This window comes from Eubalaena glacialis, chromosome 5 (assembly GCF_028564815.1).
Source record: "Eubalaena glacialis isolate mEubGla1 chromosome 5, mEubGla1.1.hap2.+ XY, whole genome shotgun sequence".
NCBI lineage: Eukaryota > Metazoa > Chordata > Mammalia > Artiodactyla > Balaenidae > Eubalaena > Eubalaena glacialis.
The window spans coordinates 41925-58830 of NC_083720.1; the positions used below are offsets into that span (position 1 = coordinate 41925).

The window sequence follows — 16906 nt, forward strand, 5'->3', positions numbered from 1 at the left end:
CACTACACCTAACTCAGACCATGACACTGTCCCTAACTAAGGCCCTGACACTACTCCTAACTCAGTCCCTCACACTGTACCTAGCAAAGGCTCTGATGCTAGTCCTAACTAAGCTCCTGACACTGTCCCTAACTAAAGCCATGCTGCTGTCAATATCTAAAGTCCTGACACTATCCTGAGCTAATTTCTGGACCCATCTCTTACCAAGGTCCTGAAATTGTCCCTAAATAAGCCCTGACGCTCTCCCTAAGTGAAGCCCTGAGGTTGTCTCTAACAGAAGCCCTAATAATGTCTTTAACAAAGACCCTGATGCTGATCCTAACGAGGCCGTTATGCTCCTCCTAAGTCCTGCCCTGACACAGTCCCTAACTCAGGTGCTAACTGAGAGAGTCCTCAGGTATTCCCTGTCGCTGTACCTTAGTCAGTCTCTGAAGCTGTCCCTACATCAAGCCCTGACACTGGTCCTGAATAAGGCCATGACGCTGTTCCTATATAAGGCCCTGATGCTCTCAATAACTAAGATCTTCACACTATCCCTAGCCCGTAACTTGGCTCTGTCCCTAGCTAATGTCCTGCCTCTTATCCTAACTAAGAACCTAATGCTGATCCTACCGTGGCTCTTATGCTGCTCCTAAGTCATGACCTGACATTGTCCCTAGCTAAGTCCCTGACGCTCGGCCTCACTCAGGCCCTGTCGCTGTCCCTAAGTCAGGCTCTGACATTGTCCCTACCCGAAGCCCTGACGTTGGTCCTAAATAAGGCCCTGATACTGTCAGTAAGGTCTTGACACTATCCCTAGGTCATTTCCTGACACTATCCCTAGACCTTAACCTCATCCTGTCCCTAGCTAATGTCCTGCCTCCTATCCTAACTGAAGCCCAATTGCTCTGCCTAACTAAGGCCCTGACTAGTCCTAACTAAGGCCGTGACACTGTCTCTAACTAAGGTCCGGAAGCTGTCCCTAATATAGACCCTGCGGCCGGCAATAACTAAAGGCCTGACACTATCCTGAGCTAATATCCTGACCCATCTCTTACCAAGGTCCTGACACTGTCCCTATGTAAGCCCTGATTCTGTCCCCAAGTGAAGCCCTGAGTCTGTCCCTAACTCAGGCCCAGACGCTGTACCTAACTCAGACCCTCAAAATGTCTTTGAGACCCTGATGCTCTTCCTAAGTCATGCCCTGACACTGTCCCTAGCTAAGGCCCTGACGCTAGGTCTTACTCAGGCTCCGTCGCTCTCCCTAAGTCAGGCTCTGACACTGTCCCTGCCTGAAGCCCTGACACTAGCCCTGAGTAAGGCCCTGATACTCTCTGTAAGTAAGGTCTTGACACTATCCCTAGCTCATTTCCTGACACTATTCCTAGACCTTAACCTAACCCTGTCCCTAGCTAATGTCTTGCCTCTTATTCTAACTAAAGCCCTGATGCTCTCCCTAACTAAGGCCCTGAAATTAGTCCCAAGGCCCTGACACTGTCCCTAACTACGGCCTGGATGCTTGTCCTAACTCAGGCCTTCACACTGTCCCTAAGGCCCTGACACTACTCCTAACTCAGGCCCTGACATTGTACCTAACAAAGGCTCGACGTTAGTCGTAACTAACGCCCTGACACTGTCCCTAACTAAGGCCCTGCTGCTGTCGACAACTAAAGCCCTGACTCTATCCTGAGCTAATATCCTGACCTATCTCTTACCAATGTACTGACACTGTCCCTAAGTAAGCCCTGACACTCTCCCTAAGTGAGGCCCTGAGGCTGTCCCTAACTAAGGCCCTGACGCCCAGCCTAACTCAGGCCCTCATGCTAGGCCTAACCCTGGCCCTGACATTGTCCCTAACAAAGGCCTTGACCCTAGTCTTACCTTAGGCCCTGATGTTTGGTCTAACTCAGGTTCTGACGCTGTCCCTAACTAAGGCCCTGAAGCTCTCCCTAACGTCAGCCTTGCTGCCGTCAATAACCAATGTGCTGACACTATCCTGAGCTAGTATCTTGATCCATCTCTTACCATTGTCCTGACACTGTCCCTACTAAAGTCCTGATGCCATCCCAAAGTGTGGCCCTGAGGCTGTCTCCTTGAAGCCCTGTTGCTGTACCTAACTCAGGCCCTGATAATGTCTTTAACTAAGACCCTGATGCTGATCCTAGCTAAGACCCTGACGCTAGGCCTCACTCAGTCCCTGACATTGTCCCTAACTCAGGTCCTGACTCTGTCCCTAACTCAGGCCCTGACACTTTGCCTAACTCAGGTCCTGGCAATAACTTTAACTAAGACCGTGATGCTGATCCTAACTACAGTCCTGATGCTGGTCCTACGTCATGCCCTGACACTCTCCCCAGCTCAGGATCTGATGCTGTCTGTAATATCTTGGTCTCTCCCTCCCTAATTCCCTGAGGCTTTCCATAACTATAGACCTGACACTGTTTCTAACTAACTGCCTGACTCCGTACCTAACTGATACGGAATAATCAGCCTCTCTGCACCGGTTCTGAATCAAATCTTGAAAACAGTGTTTTGGAAAAATAGAAAAGATTAGTTTTATCACTCTGCCAGCCAATGGAGGACACAGCAGGCTCGTGCCCTCAACAGATGTGTGTCCCAATGCGGGAGGATTTGGTGTTTTAGAGCGATGGTTCAAGGGTGTGGTTGCTCATAAGGATCAGTGTGTATGCAGGGCCTGCACTCCTTTAATCTGGTCTCAGATAGTTTCTTGATGAACTCCTCTGGAATGAAGAATGCTAACATCTTCCATTTGTTGGGGGTTTTAGTTCTTTAAGGAGCTCAAAGATATTGTTATGTGTATCCCTTGAGGCAGAACCAGGACCCTGCCTCAAGGGTGCACTATTGTTTCGTGACTGTTCCTCCCTGTCTCTGCATCTCCTCACTTCCATGATTAACAACTGTTTGAATTTTCCCTTTGGAACTCAGGGAAGGTCCTGGAGTCTCTAGTCTATTCCCTACAAACAAGTTAGGAGGCACACAGAAAGGCTTCTGTGCCCAGGAGACCACAGAGTCCCTCTCAGTTTCACTCCTCCTCTTCTGGATACTCCTCAATCTTGAGGAGAACAAATTTTTGACAAGAAAAGGAATAATCATTTCAGACTGAGACATTAATCATAAACTTGGCACAGAAACTCGGTTTTCAGGGGACTCAGTTTTAATCCCCACTTCACTTTTATCTTTCCCCACATCCTTCAAGGAACAGGGTGATGACCGCTCTGGCTACTTCTTGCTGAAATGGGGTGCAGTCCTGCCTAAATCTAGGGAAATGGATACCAAGTTAGAAACATTTGAGTTCCAAGTCCTGTACCTGAGACTCGTATGATTAAGATCTCAGTCCCTTGGTCCCCCATTTTGGTGCAACCAATCCAGTTAAAATAGGAGGAGTAACAACTGAAATTTTAATAGTAAAAATAGATCTCATTCCCTTAGGAATTCAGGAGAATAAGTCTGAAACCTGGTCTGGAACTGGCACTTCAGAGAGACTTCACAGCCAGTTGTCTAATTCTACCTAAGTAGGTTTTAACTTCTGATGTAGTATTGATGTATCCATAACAGGAGCTATTGACCACTACACATATGTCTCATCTTTCTATTAGTATCTGATCTAACGTCATTGTTTGAAATTTAATCGTTAAGAGAGGAGTCCTTGAACGGTTGCAGCTACCAGCAGACATTGTTTTGAGAATGGCTAGTGGCATCCTGAGTCTGATATAGCTCAGAAATTCAATTTCAACAATACAGGAACGCGGGGACTTACCTGGTGGTTCAGTGGTTAAGACTTCGCCTTCCAACGCAGGGGGTGCCGGTTTGATCCCTGGGCAGGAAGCTAAGATCCCACATGCCTCGTGGCCTAAAAACCAAAACATGAAACAGAAACAATATTGTAACAAATTCAATAGACTTAAAAAATGGTCCACATCCAAAAAAAAAACTTAAAAACAAAAAAAAAAATACAGGAATGCATCTAAATCACATCTACAATGGTCACAGGTTTATCTTGGATGTCTGAACCATAGTTACTTTTTGACTGTCAAATGCATTCCCCTCCTCAATGCCAAAGCAGATGTACAATTCATATCCAAAAGGCCAAAAAACAGGCCACTTTGGTCAGTAAAATTTAAGTTAAACCATGTAGAAGCCAGAGTGACTTCCTCACACCTCAATACGTGAAGAGTTTTTTTCCCTTTTGATTACAAGTCTTTCAATAGAAAGCACTGATGATCAAAATGTCAATCCGTCAGTGCCAGAATGATTCAGCTGTTTGGCCCAGGTGTAGATCATGTCCCTCAGTGCTAGGCCTCCTTTATATTTGACTAGTTAATCCACATGGGGGGAATACTGATCAGGTATCGTGAACATGCTCAGAGGTATGTTAATGAGAAAACGCTTTATATAGGCCATACATTTTATTATTCATACCCAATTGTCACACAAGCATTGTACATGTGCTTTTAGCAGTAGACCTAAAGCAAACAGTGATACATCATGAGTAATTACATTCTGATAACTTCACTAGGTAATTTTCCTTTCCTCTTAAACATCAGGGCAAAATGAAGCCAACACAGTAACTTTCATAAATACACACTTCAATACAGAGGTGTCATTTACCCAATTGCTCCAAGTCCTAAGTAGCTTCAGGTGAAGGACTTCCCTTTGTCTGGGAAACACAGATCAAAGCCAGTAACAAAAAAACAAAAACATTATAACCATATTCACCAGTTCACTCAGTAACCAATCCTTTTGTTAACTTTTTATGAAGCCATCCGATTCTCCATTAAGATTTTTCATTTCTCACCCAGTTTGGCATTATGATATGAAATTTATCAGAGACCTGTACTTGCCAAAAGGTCCTTCACATAGATCTTCTTGAAGATGGAGCAGTTTTGCAAAGTGTTAGAGCACAACAGTTAACTATCTATAAATCACATAAAGACTTAAAAGGTCACGGTTAAACATTTGATCACAATGTAAATGACAAAAGAAACCATTATTGCTGTTACATACAACATTTTAAAATAACTAGAATTATGACTGATAAAATTTTACCAGGACATACTAGATTTTTAGGAATTCCATGTAATATACTAATCAAACATTTCTCTCTGAGATGGCTCAAGGGCCTTCTAAAGCATCTCAAAGTTAGCTGGAGGTCAAAAGAACTGTTAGAATTGGCCAAACAACACTTATTCACTGAACCAAAGTAAAGAGATTTCAAACAAAAATACAGATCACAGACACACGCAAAGAAACTCACAAGCTATCCACAATCAAAAGCAGCATTCCAAGAAAACTTTGGAGGGAGAAACCAAATCCAGGCTTGCCCTAACCCACTTCCAACAAAATCCATCTTAGAAAATCCCGGTCATGCAAAGCTCTTTCCTCAGTGTTCCCTTTTCACACATGTTCATCACTTCTGTATCCATCTTATGTTGCCCCTTAGTTTTTTCCGCATTCAGACACAAGCAGCTCTAGTACAAAGTGACTTTCTCTTTGTACCATCAGCCTGTTACCTAGCTGCTCACTTTCTTTATTACGTAGCTTCATAAATGTTTGAACATATAGAACTTCTTTTGTCTTTCTCTTCCTGTGACAAAAGAACTAGCTGAAGGATAGTATAGTCATTCAGGCTACCATTCAAAGACCACCTTCCTGCATTTTTCAAGAATGTATCCATACACTGGCCAAACAAAATTACAATAGAATTTCATTCTTTTCTTAGTCTTAGGTTTACAACTATAGGTTGACCAGTCTGCCAGGATTTTGCCCATTGGCTATCAGATGGAACTGAAGAAGAAGCACTTCTTATGTTTGAACCACAGAACACTCAAATGCGGACTAAGAACAAAACAAAATCCTGACCACCAACGGAAGCCTCAAACCAAAGGAACCAGAAACCAAACAGAAACCAAAAACCAAACAGCACAAGACTCAAATCAGCTTCCAAGTCTCAACTTAGCCTGTGACCTCTGTCCAAGTGGTACACCTTCCAAATGAGATTTCCTGGAATGAAAAGTCACCCAAATGGGAACCAAGGTTCCCCCAAATGTACAGGGCTAAAAGGACCTCAGACTGCATGCCAGCGGAGTTACCACACGCTGGCTGAGGTGCTGCAACGTCCCAAATGCTATTTTTCTGGTTCCCCAAAATAATCCCTTGGAGTAGCACATTCGGGGCAGTCCAGGCAGGAGGAAGAGAGGAATGTCCTCAAGGCAAAGACAGCCTCGGCAGCTGCTAGGGTGGTCGCTCTTCCACCATCTACTCCTGCCCCAGAGTTCTAACTGCTGGGACGACTAGGGCTCGGCCTTTCCAGGCAAGGGTCCCACGTGGTCTGGCCTCTAAAGGAATTCTCCAACCCTACACTTTCTCGAAAGAGGCTGGCATGGAGAAAATCTCAGTGTCCAATCAAGTCAGGGGACCCACAGGGGCCATCCCCAAGTCAGCCCCACATTGGGTACTAAATTTGATGTCGAAAACTCGACCTCTGTGCACCAGTGCCAAATCGAATCTCAGAGAGAGAGGTTTGGAGGAAGTAGAAAAGAATACCTTTACTGCTTTGGCAGCCAAAGGGGGACACAGAAAACTTGTGCCCTCAAAAACCGTGCGTCCCAATGCAGGAGGATCTGGTGAGGAGTTTTACAGAAATGGTTTAAGGACACAGTTGATCCTAAGGATTAGTGTGTGCACAGGGCCTTAACTCACTTTAATCTGGCCTCAGATGGTCTCTTGATGAGCTTCTCTGGAATGAAGACCACTAAAACCTTCTATTTTGTGGGGGTTTTAGGTTGGTAAAGAGCCCAAAGATACTCTTACGTGTATCCCTTGAGGCAAAACCAGGATCCTGCCCCAAGGCTGCACTATTGTTTCTTGACTCTTCCTCCCTTGTCTCTGCATCCCCTCCCTTCCCTGATTAGCAACTATTCGAATCTGCCCTTTGGAACTCAGGGAAGGTCCTGGAGTCTCAAGCCTAACTAAGGCCCTGACACTACTCCTAACTCAGTCCCTGACACTGTACCTAACAAAGGCTCTGATGCAAATCCTAACTCAGGCCCTGACACTGTCTCTAACTAAGGCCCTGCTGCCATCAGTATTTAAGTCCTGACATTATCCTGAGCTAATACCCTGACCCTGATCTTACCAAGGTCCTGAAACTGTCCCAAACTAAGCCCCTGACGCTGTTCCTAAGTGAGACCCTGAGGCTGTCCCTAACAGAGGCCCTGATAATGTCTTTAACGAAGACCCTAAGGCTGATCCTACAGAGGCCCTTATGCTGCTCCTAGGTCATGCCCTGACACTGTCACTCACTCAGGCCCTAAAGATAGGCCTCACTTAGGCCCTGTTGCCGTACCTTAGTTAGGTTCTGACGCTGTCCCTACATAAAACCTTGACACTGGTCCTGATTAAGGCCCTGACGCTGGTCCTAACTAAGGCCCTGATGCTCTCAATAACTAAGGTCTTCACGCTATCCCTAGCTCATATCCTGACACTACCACTGGCCTGGAACCTGACTCTGTCCCGAACTAATGTCCTGCCTCTTATCTTCACTGAAGCCCTAATGCTCTCCCTAACTAAGGCCCAGACTAGTCCTAACTAAGGCCCTGACACTGTCTCTAACTAAGGCCCGGAAACTGTCCCTAATATAGGCCCTGCTGCCGGCAATAACTAAAATCCGGACACTATCCGGAGCTAATATCCTGACCCATTTCTAACCAAGGTCCTGACACTGTCCCTAAGAAAGCCCTGTCGCTGTCCCTAAGTGAAGACCTGAGGCTGTGCCTAACTCAGACCCTAAAGCTATGCCTAACTGAGGCCTTGACGCTGTGACTAACTCAGGCCCTGATCATGTCTTTAACTAAGACCCTAATGCTGATGCAACAAAGGCCGTGATGCTGCTCCTACATCATGCCCTGACAGTGTCCCCAGCTAAGGGCCTGACGCTAGGCCTCACTCAGGCCCTGTCGCTCTCCCAGAGTCAGGCACTGATGCTGTCCCTACCTGAAGCCCTGACACTGGTCCTAAATAAGGCCCTGATACTGTAACTAAGCTCTTGACACCATCCCTAGGTCATTTCCTGACACGATCCCTAAACTTTACCCTAACCCTGTCCCTAGCAAATGTCCTGCCTCTTATGCTAACTAAAGCCCTTATGCTGTGACTACCTCAGGCCCTGAATTTAGTCCCAAGGCCGTGACACTGTCCCTAACTCAGGCCCTGACACTGTACCTAACAGAGGCCCAGATGCTAGTACTAACTAAGGCCTTGACACTGTCCCTAACTAAGGCCCTGCTGCCGTCAATATCTAATGTCCTGACACTATCCTGAGTTAATTTCCGGACCCATCTCTTACCAAGGTCCTGAAACTGTCCCTAAGTAAGCCCTGACGCTGTCCCTAAGTGAGGCCCTGAGGCTGTCCCTAACAGAGGCCCTGATAATGTCTTTAACAAAGCCCCTGAGGCTGATCCTACCAAGGCCCTTATGCTGCTCCTAAGTCATGCCCTGATACTATCCCTAGCTAAGGCCCTGACGCTAGGCCTCACTCAAGCCCTGTCGCTCTCCCTAAGTCCGGCTCTGACGCTGTCCCTACCTGAAGCCCTGACACTGGTCCTAAATTAGGCCCTGATGCCCTAAGTAACTAAGGTCTTGACACTATCCCTAGGTCATGTCCTGACACGATCCCTAGACCTTAACCTAACCTTGTCTTTAACTAATGTCGAGCTTCTTATGCTAAATAAATCCTTGATGCTGTTCCTAACTAAGGCCCTGAAATTAGTCCCGAGGCCGTGACCCTGGCCCTAACTGAGGCCTGGAGGCTCATCCTAACTGAGGCCCTGACACTGTCCCTAACTAAGGCCCTGACACTACACCTAACTCAGTCCCTGACACTGTACCTTACAAAGGCTCTGATGCTACTCCTAACTCAGTCCCTGACACTGTACCTAACAAAGGCTCTGATGCTAGTCCTAAGTCAGGCTGAGACACTGTCTCTAAGGCCCTGCTGCCATCAATATCTAAAGTCCTGACATTATCCTGAGCTAATACCCTGACCCATGTCTTACCAAGGTCCTGAAACTGTCCCAAAGTAAGCCCTGACACTGTCCCTAAGTGAGGCCCTGAGAATGTCTTTAACGAAGACCCTAATGCTGATCCTACAGAGGCCCTTATACTGCTCCTAAGTCATGCCCTGACACTGTCCCTAACTCAGGCCCTAAAGATAGGCCTCACTTAGGCCCTGTTGCCGTACCTTAGTTAGGCTCTGACGCTGTCCGTACGTGAAGCCCTGACACTGGTCCTGATTAAGGCCCTGACGCTGGTCCTAACTAAGGCCCTGATGCTCTCAATAACTAAGGCCTTCACGCTATCCCTAGCTCATTTCCTGACACTTTCCCTGGCCTTGAACCTGACTGTGTCTGGAGCTAATGTCCTGCTTCTTATCCTAACTGAAACCCTAATGCTCTCGATAACTAAGGCCCTGACTAGTCCTAACTAAGGCCCTGACACTGTCCCTAACTAAGGCCCGGAATCTATCTCTAATATAGGCCCTGCTGCCGGCAATAACTAAAACCCTGACACTATCCTGAGCTAACATCCTGACCCATCTCTAACCAAGGTCCTGACACCGTCCCTAAGAATGCCCTGTCGCTGTCCCTAACTCAGGCCCTCAAACTATCCCTAACTGAGGCCTTGACACTGTGACTAACTCAGGCCCTGATCATGTCTTTAATACCCTAATGCTTATCCAGCCAAGGCCCTGATGCTGCTACTAAGTCATGACCTGCCAGGGTCCCCAGCTAAGGGCCTGACGCTAGGCCTCACTCAGGCCCTGTCGCTCTCCCTAAGTCAGCCTCTGATGCTGGCCCTACCTGAAGCCCTGACACTGGTTCTAAATAAGGCCCTGATACTCTCAGTAACTAAGGTCTTGACACTATCCCTAGCTCATTTCCTGACACTATCCCTAGACCTTAACCTGACCCTGTCCCTAGCAAATGTCGTGCCTCTTATGCTAACTAAAGCTCTGGTGCTGTCCCTAACTAAGGCCCTGAAATTAGTCTCTGGCCTGTGACACTGTCCCTACCTAAGGCCTGGATGTTCGTCCTAAGTCAGGGCCTGACACTGTCCCTAACTAAGGCCCTGCTGCCATCAACATCTAAAGTCCTGATACTATCCTGAGCTAATTTCCTGACCCATCTCTTACCAAGGTCCTGACACCGACCCTATGTAAGCCCTGACGCTGTCCCTAAGTGAGGTCCTGAGGCTGTCCCTAACAGAGGGCCTGATAATGGCTTTAACAAAGCCCCTGAGGCTGATCCTACTGAGGCCCTTATGCTGCTCCTAAGTCATGCCCTGACACTGTCCCTAGCTAAGGCCCTGACGCTAGGCCTCACTCAGGTCCTGTTGCTCTAAGTTAGGCTCTGACACTGTCCCTACCTGAAGCCCTGACACTGGTCCTAAATTAAGCCCTGATGCTCTAAGTAACTAAGGTCTTGAACTATCCCTAGGTCATTTCCTGACACTATCCCTAGACCTTAACCTAACCCTGTCCCTAGCTAATGTCTTGCCTCTTATGCTAACTAAATCCCTGATGCTGTCCCTAACTAAGGCCCTGAAATTAGTCCCGAGGCCATGACCCTGTCCCTAACTGAGGCCTGGAGGCTGTCCTTAACAAAGGCCCTCAACTTATCTTTAACTGAGGCCATGACACTCTCCCTCACTAAGGATTGAGGCTGTCTCTATCTAAGGTCCTGAGTCTGTCTTTAACTAATGGCCTCATTCTTTCCCTAACAAAGGCCCTGACACAGTCCCTAACTAAGGCCCTGACACGGTCCCTAATAACATGAGCTGTCCCTCATTAATGCCCTGATGCGGCCCATAAATGATGTACTGAAGATGGCACTAAGGTCCAGACGATGTCACTAATGACCCAAAATGTCTCTTACTAAGGCTCTCAAATTACCTCTAACTGAGGCCCTAAAGATGTCCATAACTAAGTCCCTGACACTATCTCTAACTAAGACCCTCAAGTTATCTTTAACTGAGGCCGTGACAATGTCCCTAACGAAGAACTTGACACTGTCTCTAACTAAGGCCCTGAGTCTGTCTTTACCTAACGGCCTCACTCTTTCCCCAACTACTCCCTGACGCTGCCCCTAACCAAGGCCCTGACGGTGTGCCTAATTGCCTGAGCTGTCTTTCACTAATACCCTGACCCTGTCCATAACTAACGCCCTGATGATGTCCCTAACGAACAGCCTGAAGTGTCTCTTACTAAGGTCCTCAAGTTTTCTCTGAGTCCCTGACACTCTCCCTAATTAAGGCCTTGACACTGTCTTTAAGTAATGGCCTGATGCAGTTCCTACCTGAGATGCTGATGCTCTAAGACCCTGAAGTCTCTACCTGAGAAGCTGACACTGTCTGTAACTGATTTCCTGACTTTTTCCTTAACTAACATCCTAATTTTGCTCCTAAATAACACCCTGACACTGGTCCTACCTACGGCCCTGATGCTGAACCTATCTAAGGCCCTGACGATGTCCCTAATAGACTTAGATGTCCCTCACTGTGGTCCTGATCCTGTCCATTACTAAGGTCCTGAATATGTGCCTAAGTACGTCTCTGACCCTGTCCTAAGGCCCTGACCCTCTTCCTAACTAAGGGCCTTGACGCTGTCTCTACAGAAGGCCCTGACACTGCCCCTAAATAACGGCCTGACACTGGTCCCAAGTGTGGACCTGATCCTGTCCATAACTAAGCCCCTGAAGATGTCCCTCATTAAGTCTCTGACACTGCCCTTAATAAGCCCCTGACACTGTCCCTAGCTAATGGCCTAAGCTATAACTTACAAAGTCCCTAACACTATCCCCAAGATGCTGACACCCTCCCTAACTTAGGCTTTGATGCTGCCCCTTAGTACCTAAGCGGTCACAAAATAACACCCTGATTCTATCACTAAGGCCCTGAATATATCCCTAAGAAAGTCTCTGAAGTGTCCCTAACTAACGGCCTAAACTGTCTCTTACTAAGGCCCTCACGTTATCTCTGAGGGCCTGACAACACTGTCCCTAACTAAGGCCCTAACTAATGTCCTGATGCTGAACCTAACTGAGGCCCTGATGCTCTTCCTAACTAAAGCCCTAAGACTGTCTGTAACTAATGACCTGACTCTTTCCCTAACTAACACCCTAATTTTGTCCCTCATTAATGCCCTGACACTGGTCGACACTACAGCCCTGATGCGGACCCAATCTAAGGCCTTGACGATGTCCCTAATAGCCTTAGATTTCCCTCACTGTTGGCCTGACCCTGTCCCTCACCAAGGCCCTGACCTCTTCCTAACTAAGGCTGTGATGATGTCTCTACCTGAGGCACTGACACTGTCTATAATAATGGCCGACTCTTTCCCTAACACCCTGATGCTGTCCCTAATAGCCTCATGTATCTCTCAATAACGCCCTGATCCTGTTCATAACTAAGGCCCTGAATATGTCCCTAAGTATGTCTCTGACGCTGTCCTTAACTAAGGCCCTGATGCTCTCTCTACCTAAGGCACTGACACTATCTATAATAATGGCCTGACTCTTTCCCTAACTAACACCCTGATGCTATCCCTAATTGAGGCCCTGAAGATGTCCCTAATACCCTTAGGTATTCCTCTGTATCACCCTGATCCTGTCCATAACTAAGGCCCTGAATATGTCCCTACGTAAGTCTCTGACGCTGTCCCTAACTAAGGCCCTGATGCTGTCTCTACCTCAGAATCTGACATTCTAATGTCCTGACTCTCCCTAACTAACATCCTGACGTTGCCCCTAAGTGAGGCCCCGACACTCTTCTTAACTAAGGACTTGCCACTGTCCCTACCTAAAACCCTGACACTGTCTGTAACTAATGACCTGACTCTTTCCCTAACTAACACCCTAGTTTTGGCCCTAACTAACACCCTGACACTGGTTCTAATTATGGCCATGATGCTGGCTCGAAGGCCCTGAAGATATCCCTAAGTAACAGCCTGAACTGTGTCTAACTAAGGTTCTCACGTTATCTCTAACTGAAGCACTGACACTGTCCCTAACTTAGGCCCTGACGCTGTTCCTTATAGTCTAAGCTGTCACTAAATAATGCCCTGATCCTGTCCATAACTAAGGCCCTGAATATGTCCCTAACAGCCTGAACTCTCTTCAAGTTATCTCTGAGGCTCTGACACTGGCCCTTCCTAAGGCCTCACCCCGGGGTTGTCCCAGGCTGCTGGGCAGTTTTCTCTTGTCCGCATCTCTAGCCAGCTGCCTGCCATTGGCCACTCTAAGATTCTGTGATGCAGTGGTCCCACGTGGGACGTGCCTGTGTAGGCTCACCTGCGGGAGGAGAGTCATGGCCACTCCGCCCTCCAGGGGACTGCGGCTCAGGGTAGGAATCTCTCAGCCAGTGTCTGAACACAGGGTTCTGTGTCCTTGTTTGTTGTAAATCCCTTGGAGTTACCTCTAACATTTTTTAAATGGATCTCCCCCTCAGCATATTTATGATTTAAATTATTTACCACATTAAAATACAGGAATGACATTATTAGAATGAGCAGGAAGATATCGGATGCCCCCCCGCCCCAAATGATCTATTACTTGGAGGATTTAAAATTCTAATGAGAAAACACTCACTCTCCTCACCCTCTTGGGCGTCAGCACAAGGCGGGAATCAGCTGCATTCTTTATTTATCCCTCTGATTTTCCAGAACCTTTCCTTCAAGGAGAAATCTCTGGGCTCTGCGGGAACTGTGAGTGGTGACCATCAGGTAAATCTGAGACTGAAAAGCAAGAGGAAAAGAGAGAGGGGAGGAGATGAGGATTGGTGATGGGGAGAAGCAGGGGCATCCACGTTCAATCTCAGGCTGAGAGTCTGGGTTAGTCTCCAATGAAGCTAAGGACCACCAGGATCTGGCCCCACCGGCCTTGTCTCCTGGTGTGGGGATTGGGGACAGCCAAACCACCATGGCCACTCTCAGAGAAATAAAGAAGGTGGGAGGGCACCCCTGAGAGCCAGGTTGAAAATGGTCATGCTGTGAAATAATAAGATGCCCTTTTCAGAAAAGTGAAGACGGTTCTCTTGGTTCTCAAAGACTCGCAAATACTCTGTGTCCTTCTGGAGGCATGCTGAAGCCTTCAGCCTTTGAGGGCAGTAATGGGAGTGCATCTGGGCTCAAGACCGTCCAGCACTCACTCCTTGAGGGTGCAGAGGATGACCAGTGTCCACCCCTCGGGTGCTGTGGGGCCTGAGATCCCCTGATCACCGAGGACGGGAGGGGCCGCACAGACACTCCACTGGGCCACCGGGGGCTTGGCTGGTGGGCTACAGTCCTTTATCAGATACATGGTTTGCAAACATCTTGTGCCATTTTGGATGGTGGATTATCTTATTCCTTGCTCCTTTTATACACAACTGTTTTTCATTTTGAGGAAGTCCAATTCATCTACCTTGTCTTTTGTTGCTTGTGCTTTTGGTAGCAGATCTAAGAAATCATGACTAAATCCAAGGTCATGAAGATTTACTCTCATGTTTTCTTCTACGAGTTTTATAATTTTGGTTCTTGCATCTAGGCCTTTGGTCCATTTTGCGTTGATTTTTGTATACGGGGTGAGGGGAGGTAAGGGTCCAAGTTTCTTCTGCATGTGGGTATCCAGTCGTTCCAGAACCTGTGCTAACTGTTTGGGAGAAAATACGCGCAAATGATGCGACCAACAAGGGCCTCATTCTAAAATATACAAACAGCTCATACAACTCAAGTAAGAAAAAAAATCAAAAAATAGGCAGAAGGTCTAAATAGACATTTCTGCAAAGACATACAGATGGCCAATAGGCACATGAAAAGATGCTCCACGTCGCTAATTATTAGAGAATGCAAATCAAAACTACAGTGAGTTATCACCTCATAGTGGTCAGAATGGCCATCATTAAAATGTCTAGAAATAAATGCTCGAGGGGGTGTGGAGAAAAGGGAACCCTCCTACACTACTGGTGGGAATGTAAATTGATGCAGCCACTATGGAAAACAGTATGGAGGGTCCTCAAAAACTAAAAATAGAATTACCATATGAACCAGCAATCCCACTCCTGGGCACATATCCAGACAAAACTATAATTTGAAAAGGTACATGCACCCCAGCATTCACAGCAGCACTATTCACAGTAGCCAAGACATGGAAGCAACCTGAATGTCCCTCAACAGATGAATGGATATAGAAGATGTGATACATATATACAATGGAATATTACTCAGCCATAAAACAGAATGAAATAATGCCATCTGCAGCTACATGGATGGACCTAGAGATTATCATACAAAGTGAAGTAAGTCAGACAGAGAATAACAAATACCATATGATATCACTTATATGTGGATTATAAAATGAGACCCAAATGAACCTATCTACAGAACAAAAACAGACTCTCAAATATAGAAAACAGACTTGTGGTTGTCAAGAGGAAGACAGGGGAGAGGGATGGATTGGGAGTTTGGGATTAGTAGATGCAAATTATTATATATAGGATGGATAAACAAGGTCTTACTGTACAGCACAGGGAACTGTATTCAATACCCTGTAATAAACCATAAAGGAAAAGAATATGAAAAATATGTATATATGTATGTATGTATATATGAATCACTTTGCTGTACAGTAGAAATTAACACAACATTGTAGGTCAACTATACTTTAGTATCAATTAGTTTGAAGGCACTTTTATAAATTAGGCCTTATTTCTCTTGTCCTTTCACCCTGGGACAAATGTATAACAGAAACTAACCTGGATTACTCCGGGATGAACTCATATCACACAGAACTTTAATTGTTGAACAAACCATGAATATCAGTTACACCATGGGATGTCCTGATCCAATATGAAGTTTGTATACCTTGTATCAAGCCTGCAGAATCCACTAAATTTGGAAATTCAAACTGAAATGAAGCCACCTATCCCATGACTTCTCCACAACTAGTTATACAACATCAATTGGAAACCATATACAATCAAATGAATGCAGACAGAAACAACTATAGCCTTGCTTTTTTTTCCTTTTAGATAAAGACGGTATTTAAGGTGATGTCTTGGGCCGTTTCAGGGTGTTACTCAATCTCCTGGGTGTCTGTCATGCACACAGGAGGTACACATGTTAGTTAACTTGTTTGTGCAACTATATGAAGGTAGTTAATACCACAAAACTGTATATGTAAAGTGAATTAAATGCTAAAGTCATGTTTTGTATTTTTAATGACAAAGAAAAAAAAAGTGTAGCGCTGATATTTGTTACAAAAATGAACATTAAAAACATTCTTAGTGAAAAAAGCCATACAGAAAAGGCCACCTAGATCCCATACTCATCTTGTCTGCTTCAAATCCATCAAGGTTGTCCAAATGAGGGGGAAAGTCAGTAATGGTTCCAGAAAAAGAAAACTGGATCAGGATGGAAAAAGACATTTTCATACAGTTGGGAGAGCAGATGAAAGTTGAAGTGGGCCTGTGTATTAAATTATAATGTGAACATCAGGATTTCCTCATTTAGGGGTTATGTGCTGGTTCCTTGGGCAAAACACACTGAGCATTTTGTGTGAAGTGGCAAATGTGAGTACTTTTTGCCATTACTGCAACTTTTCTGTACATTTTAAATTACTGGAAAGTAAATTACTTTTCTAGACAACCATGTCAGTATCATGCCAGAAAATCAGATAAGACAGACATCAAATTTTGTTATAGAGGCCAAGACTCACCCAGACCAAGTTCAACCAAAGTTGTGATACTTATTTCCCTTGTAGGAGTCCGCATGGTATTAAGAGGCACCGTGGGAAGAGTATATTAGTAGCTACCATGTCTTGGGTCCTGTGGATTACCTGGGGTGCAGTAGAAACAGTGAGATTTTAGTATTGCAATT

The 16906-nt window shown here is 46.0% G+C and overlaps 1 long non-coding RNA gene across 2 annotated transcripts in view; it reads right to left on the reverse strand.

The window, feature by feature from the left end:
* The window catches only part of LOC133092503 (uncharacterized), a 63613-nt gene that overhangs the window by 10770 nt on the left and 35937 nt on the right, over positions 1-16906 (reverse strand). Inside the window, exons 4-6 of one of the 2 annotated variants that reach the window (XR_009701061.1) lie at positions 16746-16865; positions 13650-13786; positions 3758-3850 (exon numbers count right to left, since the gene is read on the reverse strand). This is a non-coding gene — a long non-coding RNA (uncharacterized LOC133092503). Of the gene's footprint in view, positions 1-3757; positions 3851-13640; positions 13787-16745; positions 16866-16906 lie in introns of both variants that reach the window. The other variant, XR_009701060.1, reaches the window with a different exon arrangement.